This window comes from Anolis sagrei, chromosome 3 (assembly GCF_037176765.1).
Source record: "Anolis sagrei isolate rAnoSag1 chromosome 3, rAnoSag1.mat, whole genome shotgun sequence".
Classification (NCBI taxonomy): domain Eukaryota; kingdom Metazoa; phylum Chordata; class Lepidosauria; order Squamata; family Dactyloidae; genus Anolis; species Anolis sagrei.
Genome location: NC_090023.1, coordinates 64794921 through 64810956, shown reverse-complemented (window position 1 = coordinate 64810956; position 16036 = coordinate 64794921). Strand labels below are relative to the sequence as shown.

Below are 16036 nucleotides of genomic sequence, written 5' to 3'. Positions count from 1 at the left end.
GATGGTGCAAAAGTAATGGTAGGTTATGTTTTCGGCATTATTACAAGAATCAAGAAAGTTTAAAAAAACTGCACAAGCAGTCATTAGTCATTGTGTACTACACTGACGCTCCCTCACAATGAAAATATGGCAGCCTTATTAAAGCAGGTACTATACAATGCCATCAAAATTATCAACTTTGTTAAGGCATGACCTTTGCAGTGTAGGTTGTTCAAATTACTGTGTGAAGATATACACAAGTCATTGTTATTACACACAGAAGTACATTGGTTATCATGATGTAAAGTGTTATCCCTTTTATTTGAACTTCGAATGGAAGTTTCTTCATTTATGAATGATTAAACCAGTTTGCTAGCAGATTATTTGAATGATCATGAATGGTTGTGCAAATTATATTACTTGGCATACTTTTTTTGTAAAATGAACAAATTCAGCACATACATACAAGGGAAATGGAAGACAATATTCGATTCTAATGATAAAATTGTCATGCTGAAGCAAAAAATAACTATACATGGAAAGTGTTGAGAATAAGGCTCTGACATATTTCTCATTCATGCTTTTTAGAAGAAAATAGCATAACAATGAATGAATTATTACCAACAATATTAAAATAATATGTTAACAATTTGCTTTAAAACTGAATCAATACATTTCAAGGAACACTCAGGAATCGATTTGAACGAATTCTGAATGGATTCTAGATCTATTTTCAGTGATGTCAAAGCTAACAGCCCTTATTGAGACAGAATATGAGTTCTTTATAGATGTGTCTTTGGACAGCCACTTTTAGGCAAACCACTTTCCTAATTTTGGGCTCAGTTGAGGGATGATCTTTCAATATTAAGTACAAAAGCTAAATTGCTCTTACTGCCTTTTGGTTCTATGTACTTTGTGAAATGGCCTTTTTGAGGGACACAGCTACAAAAATAATATTGAGCTTGTTTGAATGCAGAAGACGATATGCATCTTCATCTGACTTCTGTGACACTAGACATTAACAAACTGTGCAAAAAATCAGGCACATAGTGCACATTAAATTTGGGTGTACATGTAACATTGTAATATTTTTCAAATGTCTTAGCTAGTTGTTATATCATTTTGTAGATTTAAATCATGAATAATATTATCTCTTTTTTATTGTTTCATATATATATATATATATATATATATATATATATATATATATATATCTTATTATTCATACTTCTTTATACATGGTGTGTAATATGCCTCATAGAACATAGACAGAGAGAACTAAATACTAAACATTTCTTGTGACTTCAAGGGAAACTTTTGCTTCAAAAAGGTCTCTGGCCAAAAAAAAGTTTGGGAACCCCCTGGTCTGCGCACTTCATTTGTAATTTTTCTTAATGAAAATATGCATTTTTAACCGTTCTATGTGCAGATAAATACAAACATTTTGCAGTTTAATAAACCTTTTCCATGTTTTTATGATAGAATTTATTTATTTATTTACTATATTTGTATACCACTCTTCTCAGCCCTCAGGGCGACTCAGAGTGGTTAACAAAGCAAATACAATACTCAAACATGATAAAAACAGTTAAAATGAAGTTAAAAGAATAACATTATAACAATCAATAAACCTCATAACATCTCATCTTGTCTCATAGTTAAAATCAAGATCCAGACTCATCATCCAAATGTTCCATATTTCTATATTAGTTACACTGCCTACACAGCAAGAATAGGGCTCCACAGCCACATGCGGACCCACAAGGAAACCCATGATGGAAGACCATCTTACTCGTCCAACGAGGGATCGCCTAAGTAAGTACACTGCCTATTCAAATGCCTGCTCAAACAACCGGTCTTCACTTTCCTCCAAAATGTGAACAGGGAGGGGGCCAATCTAATTTCTGTGGGAAAGGCGTTCCACAGTCGAGGGGCCACCACTGAGAAGGCCCTGTCTCTCATCCCTGCCAACCGTACTTGTGATGCAGGCGGGACCGAGAGCAGGGCCTCCCCAGATGATCTTAACGTCCTAGCTGGTTCATAGGAGGAGATATGTTCAGACAGGTAAATTGGGCCAGAACCATTTAGGGCTTTATAGGCTAAGGCCAGCACTTTGAATTGTGCCCGGTAGCAAACTGGCAGCCAGTGGAGCTGGTGCAACAGAGGAGTTGTATGCTCCCTGAGTGCTGCTCCTGTTAGTAACCTCGCTGCCGAGCATTGGACCATTTGAAGCTTCCAGACAGTCTTCAAAGGCAACCCCACGTAGAGAGTGTTGCAGTAGTCTATACGGGATGTAACCAGAGCATGGACTACCGTGGCCAAGTCAGACTTCCCAAGGTATGGGCGCAGCTGGCGCACAAGTTTCAATTCAGAAATGACATTTATAACATTTAACACAGGAATAAAAATCATGTTACATAGTGTTATTATTGTGGCATGCTTTCTCACTGAGTAGGCTCTCGTGGTTAGGGAATGGAAGAATCAGCCATTTTCAGTTTCTAATTTTTTACCTTACCGGGGGGGGGGGGGGGGTTGTATTACATGTCCTTATTAGCTATATTTATGTATTGTGAGGGGATTGTTTTGAATATGAAAAAGTATATTTTTGGTGCAATCTCTCTTGATATATGCATTCTGTATAGACATGTGTCCAAGATGCAGAATTCTTGTAAGTAGTTTGTCCAATGTAATCCATTTTTAACATTGCTATAACTTATGTAGAAATATGTGTACACTGCACATTCATCCCCAATATATTTTGTATGCATTTTATTGAAAAATAGCACTGCGACATTAGAAAAAGTTCAAATATGAACATTTTAGTTCGCATAATGTGAGCCTTTCCACACCTGAATGGCTAGTTCCCAATGTTACCCCAGAATTCCTAGAACTAGTGCTGCACAGGATGTGATAAAACAGAAAAAAATTATTCACACAACATGGGAAACAACAAATTATATATATCCCCTCTTAACATTTGCTCTATCTTTCCAAATTAAAGAATTACTGTATACATCTTAAGGATCCCAATTTGTTATTACTATGTTCTTGGCATTTGGTCAAGCTTCAAAATGTGTTTATTTCACAGCACTTTATTTCCATTTTCTCCCTTAGATGTTTCCTTGTAATTTTGATTCTTGGCTTTAACCACTATCTGCAGCAGACGTCAAAAATTTACATATAAAGTGCAGCCCCCAGAGTTCTTCTAGAGCATGTCCTGATCAAAGCATTTATTTTGTTATTGATTCCCATGTGAAATGACTGACAACTCTTTCCCAGTAGGTAAGCATTTGGTGCTATTTGAAATCATATATATTCAATCCCCTTGAGCAATACTAGACTACTCATAAATTTCATTTGCCCAAGTCTTGATCTTATTGAATGTGGCAGGTGTAGTGACCTGAGGTGACATGATTGAAAATGAGGGAGGTAATTGTTTTGGTGTTTCCCCCCGAAACACTTGCATACAATATTTGTGTAGGGCAACCCATCAGTCATGATTCATTTTCCTATATGCAGTGTAACGGATAATGCAGTTTTGTTACTAAATTGTAACAACTACTTCTCAATGGAGCATTTATTTAAAAAAAACTATGAAAAACCATGTATGTGTTAAAGAAACAATGATATAATCTAAGATACCAATTTTCAGAGCTATGCAAAGCAATATTATTGCATGTTTTAGACTAACTAGGAGAAAGAAGGTTGTAATCTCAATTTTCATTGACCAAGTTTATTTCATCAAATGCATGGAGTGACATGACTATGGATAGAAATATATACCATCCTGAAACAATAAGAGGTTATGTGGAAATAGTATTCAAAATGCAAAACTTGTGGGTATGATGAGGAGGAGATAAGTTTTGTTTTCATAATGATTGGTGGTTATTGGGGGGGGGGAGATGGGGGAAAAGGTATTGCTTAAAGCAAAGATGAGTAGATAATAATATGATTGATGGAATGTAATGTGATAGTGACTGGGGATTAGCAATAATAAAATGGGCAATTTATTTATTTATTTATTTATTTATTTACTACGCTTCTATACCACCATTCTCAGCCCGAGGGCAACTCATGGCGGTTTACAAAACGGCACAATTTGATGCCCACAACAGTACAAAAATAGTTTAAACATTAAAAACATTTAACATGGATAAAAATAATTCATTACAATTAACATCAATAAACATAATAAAAAACCGTAAGTCCTCCGCATTTCATTAATCAGTCATTGTCCAGTCACATTGTCCAAGATAGATTTGTGATAAAATGGGCACATCGTTATGAGGCTGGATGTTAACTAGTGTTATATTTATTTCTCGCACTTCTACCCCGCCCTTCTCAACCCCCGACATGTGGCGTGCCAAAACTTCCAGTTTGGGACTAGAATGGTAGACAGATTGTGGAATTTATTCAGCTATCATCTTGATATTCAGATATATGTATCTAGATGTTTCTTCCATTGACTAATACAGAAAGATGTTATTAGAGGTTGGATAAAGGTCAAGATAAAATAATGAAAATAGCAATTAATTAACCATTTGCAATAAGACACATACATTACTATAACTAAATTGCAATTCAACATCTGCATTGATAAAGGAAACACTATGCCTTTTGGAAGAAAAAGCATTCATCACTTTATTATCTATTTATCTATTTATTTATTTATTTATGGTATTTCTATGCCGCCTTTCTCAGCCCGAAGGCAACTCAAGGTGGCTTACAAATTGGCAGGACTTCAATGCCACACTATTCATAAAACACAATTAAAAACATTTAGCACACATTATAAAAACCATGTAAAAATCAGTAAAAACATATAATCACCAATGACTTACTGTTAACTCATTTTCCAAAAGCATTGTCTAATCCATTCCATGTTCACTTTACCTAGTTCCATATTTATCTATTGCACTGCATTTCCAAAGGCTTTTTCAAAGAGCCAGGTTTTTACTTTTTTGGGGATGTCAGGATGAAGGGGGTCGATCTAATATCCTTAGGGAGGGAGTTCCCTAGCCGAGGGGCCACCACTGAAAAGGCCCTGTCTCTCCCCACCAGGCATGCTTGCGATGAAGGCAGGATCGAGAGCAGGGCCTCCCCATTTATTCACTCATTTATTCACTCATCAGCTTGCATCCTGCCTTCCTCCCAGAGACTTCACCATGTTTGATTACCCTACTGGGCAAACAGGAGGACAGAGTTCAATTTGAAATCTGTCTGATTTTGTGGACTTCTGCTTCCTTTTTGTTCCTGGCAGCACCCCCTTGTGCAGTAGTTGCCTACTGAAAACACTCTGGTGGTCAGATAGTGAATAATGCAACCCCTCGGCATGCCATTGCAAAATATTGTCCCTTTTCTTTTTTAGTGACTGGGTGTAAGAGGTATAGAATGGAAGGTCCTGCCTAGAAGTTGAAAGGAACCTGTTTTTTTTTTTTTTAAAAAAAAACGGATGAAAGAACCAAAGATGCTGAATCAAACTTGTACCTAAACAGCTGTGGACTAATTGGAAGGAGAAGGCAGGAGTGGAGAAGGAGAGATAAAATGGAGAAATTCAGGAGAGGAGGAATCTCTGTGATATTTATTTTTTGAATAAAGAAGCTGCCGGGAGTGTTTCAAACAGCCTGTCTGTGTATTCAAGTCTTGTTTCCTGTAGCTAGTATCAAATAACAGACAGCAGGTTATCAGTTAAGGAATGGATGACCAGGTGTATGCTGTCCCATTACCCATGGATAAAGGACACACCCACACTGTCCCAATCATGTATTGTCTTTCTGAATGTGTACTGAAAAGGGGGAGCAGATCAGCAAAGAGTCAATATTCTCATTGGCTTCCAAAGACTCAGATGATTAATTATCTCCGGCATCATAAACAACAGATCATGCCCACATTAGTTGTCAATGTAGAAGGGCTCTAAGGCAGCAGATCTGAGTTTAGTGATATTCTCTCCTCCATATTAAGTCCCACTTCAGAGACAGTTATAGACAACAGAGGTTTAAACAAATTATGGCCTATATCAGAAGACACATGTCCAGAACAGATCAGTGTGAATTTGTAAGGTGATCCATGTTCAGAACTCATTTCCAAGGTGCTTTAATGGCTCTGGATTATTCAATTTGAGGGATTAAGAGATTTGTTTGGGTACATTTTAAGGCATTTCTGGCATCTACTAAACTAATACCGACATTGATTTTACTGTTTTAAGAGTTGCTGTTAAACTTGCTACAAAATGTGGAATCTTATGCAAGAATGAGAAAAGTTTCAAGTTACAAATCAGACTGTTTATTATTCTCCAAAGAGTTTTTTTCACAGACTGATTGTGCTTTCAAATGCCAATACTGTCAAATGATCAAATTTATTTTCAATCTCCATAAAACTCACCTTGTAGAGTGCTATTGGGTTCTTGCAATCTGTGCCACCATTTGGGGGGGGGGGGGGGGCAAGGAGAAGCAAATGCTAAGAGAGTGTTTTGAGATTTTCCTTCACTTATGGCAAAATGCCATAAAAGAAAATCTGTTTTATGAAGATTAGAATGTCAGGTAAGCAGCTTTTACAAGGGGAAAAGTGTGTTGATTGGTGCTTACTTATTTTTCTTTATGCAGGCACTTTATCATCTGCATGATAGAGGTGCTGCTGGCATTTAGCAGAAAATGATGATGTGCCCTGCATTGTGCAGTCAGTGTGATAAAATGAAAATGATAACCTTGGTTCTTTTAAAGTAATCTGAAATTTGCTATAAGAGTTTTAAAAGCAATGTTTTATTCCCATAGCATTTTTTCTCATTTTAGTTTTTTCTAAAGTTTTAGAAACTTTTGCTAATTTAGAATCCATACACATCTGTCCAGCCTGAGCTTTATCACAACTTTCATTATCTTCAAATACATTTCTGTTCTAAACTGGCCCTGGATTAAGCAGCCTGTGGAAATGAAATGTACATGTACATTTGTGTTTTGGATGTTTCCCTTTCAGCACTTACAGAACTGTCTCTATATGCTATACTGATCTGTTGACATGACATCTGACAACAGTACATGATACTGGAAGAAAGAACTTCAACTGAGGAAACTGTTGGTGGGTGGTTACTTTGCTGAAAACAGTAACCCAGGGTTGAAGGGAAAGAGATTAAGAAAACAGTGAAAGTCTAAATTTATTGACATTATAGAACATTACAAACTATGAGATTTGGGGACATATTCAGGTGTAGCCATGTTTGGGAATGCACCCAAACAAAACTGACAAAAGATGTAAACATTTATTGACCAACCAAAAATGTAGAAAATGTGATGCAAATGTTCAAATCTCAACTGGCTTCTCCATCAGACAAAATATGATAAAAATTACAGAACTGATGGTGTTTGCAGGCACAGGGTTACATTTTGTCTTCGATTCTTTTGTCTTGTTTGTTTTTTCAGTTGTGAGATTTTATGCAGGTTTATGCTTCCTTCTTAAAAATATTGAATTTCTCAATAATGCAATACATTTTGCTAGACATATGCTGGCAAAATGTGCTGCAGTGTGAATTACAGCTTTTAAAGGGCATCAAGCAAAGTTGGGGAAAGTCTGAGATAAGTCCCTAACTGTATTTCAGTGAACTCCTAATGTAAACCACTTGGCACAGTAAAACTGACTCTGCAGAATGTGTCATGTATTGTAGATAATCACCGGTTCCAGAATGCTGGTGCTCATTCTCCAGCAGTTCTCAAGCCATGGATACTGTGTATTCTGGAACTACTCAGAGCTTCCTGCACTAAAACCTGTTTCAGACCTGTTAACTGGATCATCCACACAGTGAAACTGGTTTCTGCCAAATCAGTTCCAAACTGACCTAAGTGGTCAGTGCAGATGAGCTCATAGTCTTAATGCTTTACTGAATTAAGAGCAGATACAGATCTGTAACTCTACAGATTATGAATCTGGAACTGCAATACAGAATGCCATGTTTATAGATGAGTTGGGAGGCAGATTATATTTCTAACAAGAGGAATAGATCAAATGATGAAATGGGAGGGGAATTTTGCACAGTCAGGTGAGAGAAAAGAAGCCCAGGGCGTGGTTGGAAAAGATTCAAACATTCTGTATGTTTTCTCACCAGGGACAATGATTCTGGAATAAAAGTCCAGTCATCACTAATCATAACTGACAATTCAGACATTACCAGACAATTATTTCTAGAGCCCAAATCTGGATATTCAAAGTATAGTTGGATTTTTTTCAGTGATTTGGTTTTGTATCTTCCTATCATTGTATAATGTTTCATCTTCTTTCACTCTAAGATATCAACTGGCACACCACCACATTCTGGCACAGAATGCACTATGAACAGTTTTGTTTTCTAGGTCGTGATTGCCAAGGATAATAGGAATTTTAAAAACTGGGTTAATCTTAAATTTAAAAGTTTAATTGCCATGAACAGTTTCTTTATTGCAAGGGTGAAAATGCAGGTGAGATAAAAGTGCCATTTCCAAATATTAAAAAGCCAGGATATTAGAATGTTTTGGCTGAAATGATTTCAAGCTTATCAGCAAGTAGCGGAACAGTTTCTATCACTTCTGAAACTCAGAGAACAACCTATTTTTCTATACAATCACTTTCTTTTATCCAAAAGCTCTCTGGTAGCAGCAATAAATCATGCATTTTGTGATATCATTTAATATCCTTTATGAAACAGGTATGGCAGAATGGTTAAAACAGGAGAAAGCTGTCCTCTTGGAGTGCTTACTGGGCACATTGCTATACAAGATATTGTGGTTTTTTTCCAGTAAGATCAAAACCACAGAAAGCTTCTGATCATATACACATATAAGTAAGTCTATGGCTTGTGTAGGCTGCACTCCTACACACTAGATGGGGCAGTATCTTTTTGGTTTGCAATTTCCATAAACCCTAGACAGCAGGATGAATAATCAAGAACAATGTAAGCAGCACTACAAGAAAATCTGGAATGTCCCATGATTCTCACCCCAAATTTATGAGTAAGAAAATCCAATCAAAGGAAAGAGGTTAGTGGTGCTTGCAAAAATTATACATTTCATTTAACAGGAGCACAATAATTCTGTGCAAACCACATGGCATCCTATGAGTGAAAACCTTACCACCTAGTTACAAAGACTCAATTGAAGCTCGTGCACCAGCTGCTACCATACCTCGTGAAGATGATTTGACCACGGTGGTCCACCTCTTAGTTACCTCCAGATTAGATTATTGCAATGTGCTCTACATGGGGTTGCCCTTGAAGACAGCTCAGAAATTTCAATTGGTCCAACGAGGGGCAGCCAGACTACTAACTGGTGCGAATTACAGGGAGCGCTCAACCCCCCTGTTTAAGGAGCTCCATTGGTTGCTGTTTATTTTCTGCCCCCAATTCAAGGTACAGGTTCTTATCTACATAGCCCTGAACGGTTTGGGACCTGCCTACCTTCACGACTGCATTTCCATCTACGAACCCACTCGATCTCTTTGATCTTCCGGAGAGGCCCTTCTCTCGCTCCTGCTCCCATCGCAAGTGCGACTTGATGGGACGTGGGAGAGGTCCTTCTTTGTGGTTGCCCCCCAGCAATGGAATTCGCTCCCCAGAGATATTAGGCAAGCACCCACCCCGGCAGTCTTCAGGATGAGCCTGAAAACCTGGCTGTTCCAGTGTGCCTTCAATGACTGAATGTATAATAATCCCTAATCAAACTCTGTACAAAATGCCCTCAGAAGCATGTTTGGGGGGTTTGTGCAATTAAATCCTACGTCATCTTTGGACCCCCTGTCCTAATACATTACATGGCCTTTTCACCCAGTGTTTTAAAATTTTAATGTTTTGCTATTGGCCCTGCCCACTGTGATATGTCTAATGTTTAATGTTCTGATTTTATATTCTTGCACTGTTATTTATTTTGGTATTTTGTATCTTATGTTATTTTTATTTTCTATTTTGTTGTGTTTTTGTGTTACATTGTTTTACTGTATTGCTGGGCATAGCCTCATGTAAGCCGCCCCGAGTCCCCTTGGGGAGATGATGGCAGGATAGAAATAATAATAATAATAATAATAATAATAATTATTATTATTATTATTATTTGAAACACAACAAGATGAGTCCACAGCAGACACTCTGCTGCCTGTTAAATTGGATCACACGTCGGACACTTCCCAAGTGTCTAGGACTGTGTAATGTATCAGTGAATAATGTATGCAGATCCCAGTAAGGTGGCCTTTTGCAGCTGGCAGATGGTAGTTTTGTCAGCACCGATTGTGTTTAAGTGCAGGCCAAGGTCTTTAGGCACTGCACCCAGTGTGCCAATCACCACTGGGACCACATTTATTGGTTTGTGCCAGAGTCTTTGCAGTTCGATTTTTAAATCCTCATATCATGTCAGCTTTTCCAGTTGTTTCTCTGAAATCCTGCTGTTACCTGGGATTGCAACATCGATGATCCATACTTTTTTTTTAACATGATTGTGAGGTCAGGAGTACTATGCTCCAAAACGCTGGCTGTCTGAATCCGGAAGTCCCAGAGGAGTTTGGCGTGCTCACTCTCTGTAACTTTTTCTGGCTTGTGATCCCACCAGTTAGTTGTTGCAGGCAGATGGTATTTGTGGCACAGTTCCAATGAATCATCTGAGCAATGGTGTTATGCCTCTGCTTGTAGTCTGTCTGCACGATCTTCTTGCAGCAGCTTAGGATGCGATCTATTGATTCATCTGCTTCCTTGCAGATGAAGGACAAGAAAGAAGGACAAGAGAACTCAAGAACAACTGGTGGACAAAGAAGGCTGAGGAAATCCAACACTTGGCAGATACCCATGATGCTCAGGTATTTTTCAAAGCCACAAAGGTCATCTATGGACCAAGAAACCATGGCATACAGCCTCTATGCTCATCAGATGGAACCAATCTCCTGAAGGACCAAAACGCAATTGCACTACGTTGGAAAGAACACTACCATAGCCTCCTGAACTGCAGCACCAATGTGACCGAAGAGGTTCTCTCACAAATCCCACAACAACAAACCAGAGATGAGCTTGCATCACTGCCTAGTTTGGAAGAAGTCAGCAATGCCATCAGCCAACAAAATATATGACAAAACCAGTGGACCTGATGGGATCCCTGCTGAAATCTTTAAAGAGGGAGGACCTGAGCTAACACAACAACTCCATCAGCTCATAGAAAAAGTGTGGGTGACCGAGAAAATTCCAGCAGATTACAAGGATGCTACTGTCATCACCCTCTTCAAAAAAGGGGAAAGAACAGACTGCGGAAACTATCGAGGTATCTTCCTTCTAACCTCAGCTGGGAAAGTCCTCGCAATAATCCTTGCAAACTGCCTTCTACCCCTCTCAAAAGACACCCTCCTGGAATCCCAGAATGGCTTCCACCCCTCCAGAGGAAACATGGACATGATCTTCACTGCATGACAGCTCCAAGAAAAATGCAGGGAACAAAATCAACCTCTGTACATGGCATTCATTGACCTTGCAAAGGCATTCAACACAGTGAATTGCAGCACTCTCTGGGCCATCCTCCAAAAAATTGGGTACCCTAACAAATTTGTGAACATCCTGCAGCTCCTCCATGATGACATGATGGCAACAGTCATGGACAGCAATGGCTCCCAAAGTGACCCATTTAAGGTGGAATCAGGCGTCAAACAGGGATGTGTTATTGCTCCAACTTTATTCTCCATCTTCATCGCTATGATACTTCACGTTGTTGATGGGAAGCTTCCCACCGGAGTGGAAATCATCTATCGGACAGATGGCAAGCTGTTTAACCTCAGCAGAGTGGAAGCCAAAACCAAGGTTACAACAACATCTGTTATAGAACTCCAGTATTCTGATGACAATGTCATCTGTGCGCATTCAGAAGATACAAGCCACTCTAAATACCTTTGCAGAAGCATGCAAGAAGCTCAGCCTGTCACTGAACATCGAGAAAACCAAAGTGCTGTTCAAGCAGTCACCAGCCAACCCCTCTCCAATGCCACAAATACAGCTTAATGGTGTAACATTAGAAAATGTTGACCATTTCTGCTACCTTGAAAGCCACCTCTTCAGCGAAGTCAACATCGACAGCGAAATACAACACCACCTGAGCTCTGCAAGTGCAGCATTTTTTCAAATGAAGCAGAGAGTGTTTGAGGACCGGGACATTCGTAGGGATACCAAGGTGCTTGTCTATACAACTATTGTCCTCCCAACCCTGCTATATGCCTGCGAAACGTGGACTGTCTACAGATGTCACATGCAACTCCTGGAATGATTCCGTCAGCGCTGCCTCCGGAAAATCCTGCAAATCTCTTGGGAAGACAAGCGGACAAACGTCAGTGTGGTGGAAGAAGCAAAGACTACCAGCATTGAAGCAATGGTCTTCCGCCATCAACTCTGCTGGACCGGCCATGTTGTCCGGATGCCTGACCACCGTCTCCCAAAGTAGTTGCTCTACTCTGAACTCAAAAACAGAAAACGGAATGCTGGTGGACAGAAAAAGAGATTTAAAGATGGGCTCCAGCTGGAGGTCAGCTGTGACCAGGAGTGCTGCAGAATTTGAAGAGGCATGAATGGAGGGTGAAAGAGAGAAATGTGCCAGGAGGAAGGCGTATCAAGCCAACCCCGACCGAGACTGCCTTCCACCTGGAAACCAATGCCCTCACTGTGGGAGAAGATGCAGGTCAAGAATAGGGCTCCACAGCCACCTACAGATCCACAAGAATACGGATCATGGAAGACTATCCTCCTCATCCAATGAGGGATCGCCTAAGTGAAAGTGAAGGTGCAGAGTCTACATTTGGGATCTGTCATTGACTTTTCAATTCTGGCTTTGATTGCATTGGTTCGAATGGCTTGTTCTTGGGCCACCAGAATTAGGCCCTCCATCTCCTTTTTCAAAGTTCCATTTGTGAGCCTTATTGTTATCGTTATTATTATTATTATTATTATTATTATTATTATGGAGATTTATAACCATATTTGTGTTGCAGACTCCCTGGAGAATAGTCAGGATGGCAAATATAAAGTAATGTGTTTTGGGGAATAAAATTCCAACCTCACATATATACTGATGTGAACTTTGCTGGCTATAACCAACAAAACAAAACAAAATGCAATCTTGCAGTTGGGACAGACTGCTCAATGGAAATGCATACCCCATTTGTGGCTAGTATTTTTTTTAAGTAAATTCTATGTTGGTCATGATTTGATAGGGAAAAACTGCCAGTGTCAAATTGCCCTGATGAATGGTATGGAATACTCTGAATCCTTCTGGTTAGCACATCCAGAGCAGAAAACAGTACATAATAGGGAAATCATAGTGGTTGAGTCCAAAAAAAATTTATTTATTTATTTACAGCATTTCTATACTGCTTTTCTCACCCCTAGTGATTGAGTCCTATCATATGAAGTGGTTGAGTCCTATCATATGAATTTACTTAGCATTTTAGATCTTGAGGAGAGGTCCTGTTTCATGTTCTTCCATCCTAGGAGGCCAGATTGATAAGTAAATGTGACAGCAGTTTCTTAGTAACAGCACTGTTTGTAGAACCCATTTCCAAGAGCAATCACACTAGCTCCACCTCTGAAGAACTTCCAGAAGAAAGAAAACATTCTACTGCTGTTGCTTTTTAAAATAGCATTTCATCTTTAAATCAAGATCAATATTGAGGTGTGTTTTAACTATGTGCTTTTTTCTTTTAAAAAATGAAAAACAAATACACTTAATGTGTCATATGAAATAACACATGTTCTCCTTCTCTTGAGAGATGCTTTTATCTGTGTTAAACATACCTCTAGTTCGATCTTTAGGCAAAAGGAATAAGATGTAAGTAGTGCATTGAGCTTTTCTGTAGAATATGCTCTTTCCTCAGATGAAGAAGCCAGAGTAGAAAAGTGATGGGAGGGTCTCAGTGGCTTCAGAAATGAAGGTCCAGTGAATTCAACAGGACCTTACAAAGAAAGTACTTGAGTTCAATGAAAAGTAATGCCTCTACCTTTGTTACTAGGGTTTGGATGGGAATATTTTAATAAATCAAATGCAGAAATAACCATTAGAATGTGCTCTTTAACTACCACTATTCACTTTTTGACATAATCATCAGACAATTGGATACATTTCTGCCAACAATGAACAAATTTTCTAAAGCCGTCACAGAAGAAGTTAACACACTGTTTCCACAACCCATCTTGCACAGATCGTCCAATAGCCAAGCAAAGCAATAATGTGACCCACACATTCTTGTGAAATGCCAATTATGCTTGAAATTTCTGATTGTCCTGAATCAATCTGTCAACCTTTTCTTTGTGAAACGCGGTGGTTGCTGTCACAGGACATCCAACTATTTGTTTGTCTCACAAGTCAGATGTTCCCACCTCAACATCTTTAAATGACACACGGTACTCAATGACACACGGTACTCACTTCAGCACAATCACCATAAACAGCTTGCATTCTCTGATGAATCTCCTTTAGGAGACACCTGCTGTCAAGAATTCAATGACAGCACATTGCTTAAGTCGCATTGACCGACCATCTGGACAGGGTTCCATACTTCACACTTTAACAACACAACTGGTCAATGCTAAGGCTTCCCACCAAAATGGAACTGTAGAGGAGAGTCTACTGGACAAGCCAGTATCTGCCACAAACCAGTACTGCCATCTGTTGAGGAGTTACGAAGATGGAGGCATTACTTTTCATTCAGCCCTCATTGAGAATGAAATCTCAAAATATTCTTCCAGTCTTTTGCCAATTTTGAGCGATTGTCATAGGAAGACCTATTCAGGAATAGCTATGTTGGCCATGTAGCAAAGAATTGAAAGAACAATTTGGATTGGAAAACAATATATTTAGAATGTGCTCTTAATCAGTTCAAAGTCCTCACCACAACACTCAAAAACCCAAGAAAAATCCATAGATATACAGATTGCCTCTGTTCTCTCTAGTTTGGCAAAGTTTCATTGTTTCAAGGCATGATGAACACATGATGGAACTCAATCCTTAAAATCATATGTAAGTTTTGTTTTGTTTTGTTTTGTTTTTTAAAAAAACTTTTTGCCTAATTTAAATGGGAAAGTGTTTTGGATCAATTTTATACAAACCAATAATATATTTCCATGTCTCTTTTGCCCTTTTCGAACATGCTCATCTTAGATAAGGTCTAATTAATTTTCTCAAACTGTTATAATTGCTCTTTTTTCTAAGGATATATCATTTTTGAAATTAGAAATGTCTTTTCCATCCTTTCTGCAATATATTGAAATATTTAATTTCATATAATTAGATTTTAAACACCATCATGTCCTTATTGAAATTTCCTCAGCTTGACAGATGAAGCCTCATTTGTAATATAATCTTTGGTTCCAAACTGGTTTTAACGTCCTTAACTATTTATTCCTGTTTCTGAGTTAACAAAAAAAAAAATCACAGTGCACAGTACAAATGAATAAAATGATTTCATTTCATAAAAATGTAGGAAAAATACAGCTGGATTTTAAAAAGCACCACTGTAGCACTTCCTTTGTTCATCTTGGTCATCTTTTAATTCAATATTTTATCAAATCAGAGAGAGACTTGAATTGTATGATTTAGATACAATGTAAGGAAACCACATGTTGTATATACTCGAGTATAAGCCAACCCGAATATAAGCTGAGGAACCTAATTTTATCATAAAAAACTGGGAAAACGTATTGACCCGAGTATAAGACAAACGTGGGAAATGCAGCAGCTACTGGTAAATTTCAAAATATAATAGATACAAATCAAATTACATTAATTGAAGCATTGGTAGGTTAAATGTTTTTGAATATTTACATAAAACTATAATTTAAGATAAAATTGTCAACGGTAGGGGAAGCATGGCGGATGCCACAGCTAGCTGAGCTCCAACGGGCGGCTCAGCCATCCGACCTTGCCAAACGCTAAGGAGGTAGGAACCCTCCCCACGAGGATTGGAGGTCAACGTGGTGCCAACCAAAGGGGCAAACCTCGCCAGTGGAACATCTCCCAACAGTGGGGGGTGAAACGCAGACAGGGGGAGAAGCCCAGAGGACGCGAGCATGGCAAGGTGCACCTGGAAA

General features: G+C 38.7%; 1 long non-coding RNA gene across 1 annotated transcript in view; it reads left to right on the top strand.

Moving 5' to 3' along the window:
* LOC137096716 (uncharacterized) overlaps nt 1–15457 on the top strand; it is a 38004-nt gene extending 22547 nt beyond the window's left edge. The window contains exon 2 of the long non-coding RNA XR_010909646.1: nt 10682–15457. This is a non-coding gene — a long non-coding RNA (uncharacterized lncRNA). The remainder of the gene's footprint in view (nt 1–10681) is intronic.
* The last annotated feature ends 579 nt before the right edge of the window (nt 15458–16036 follow it).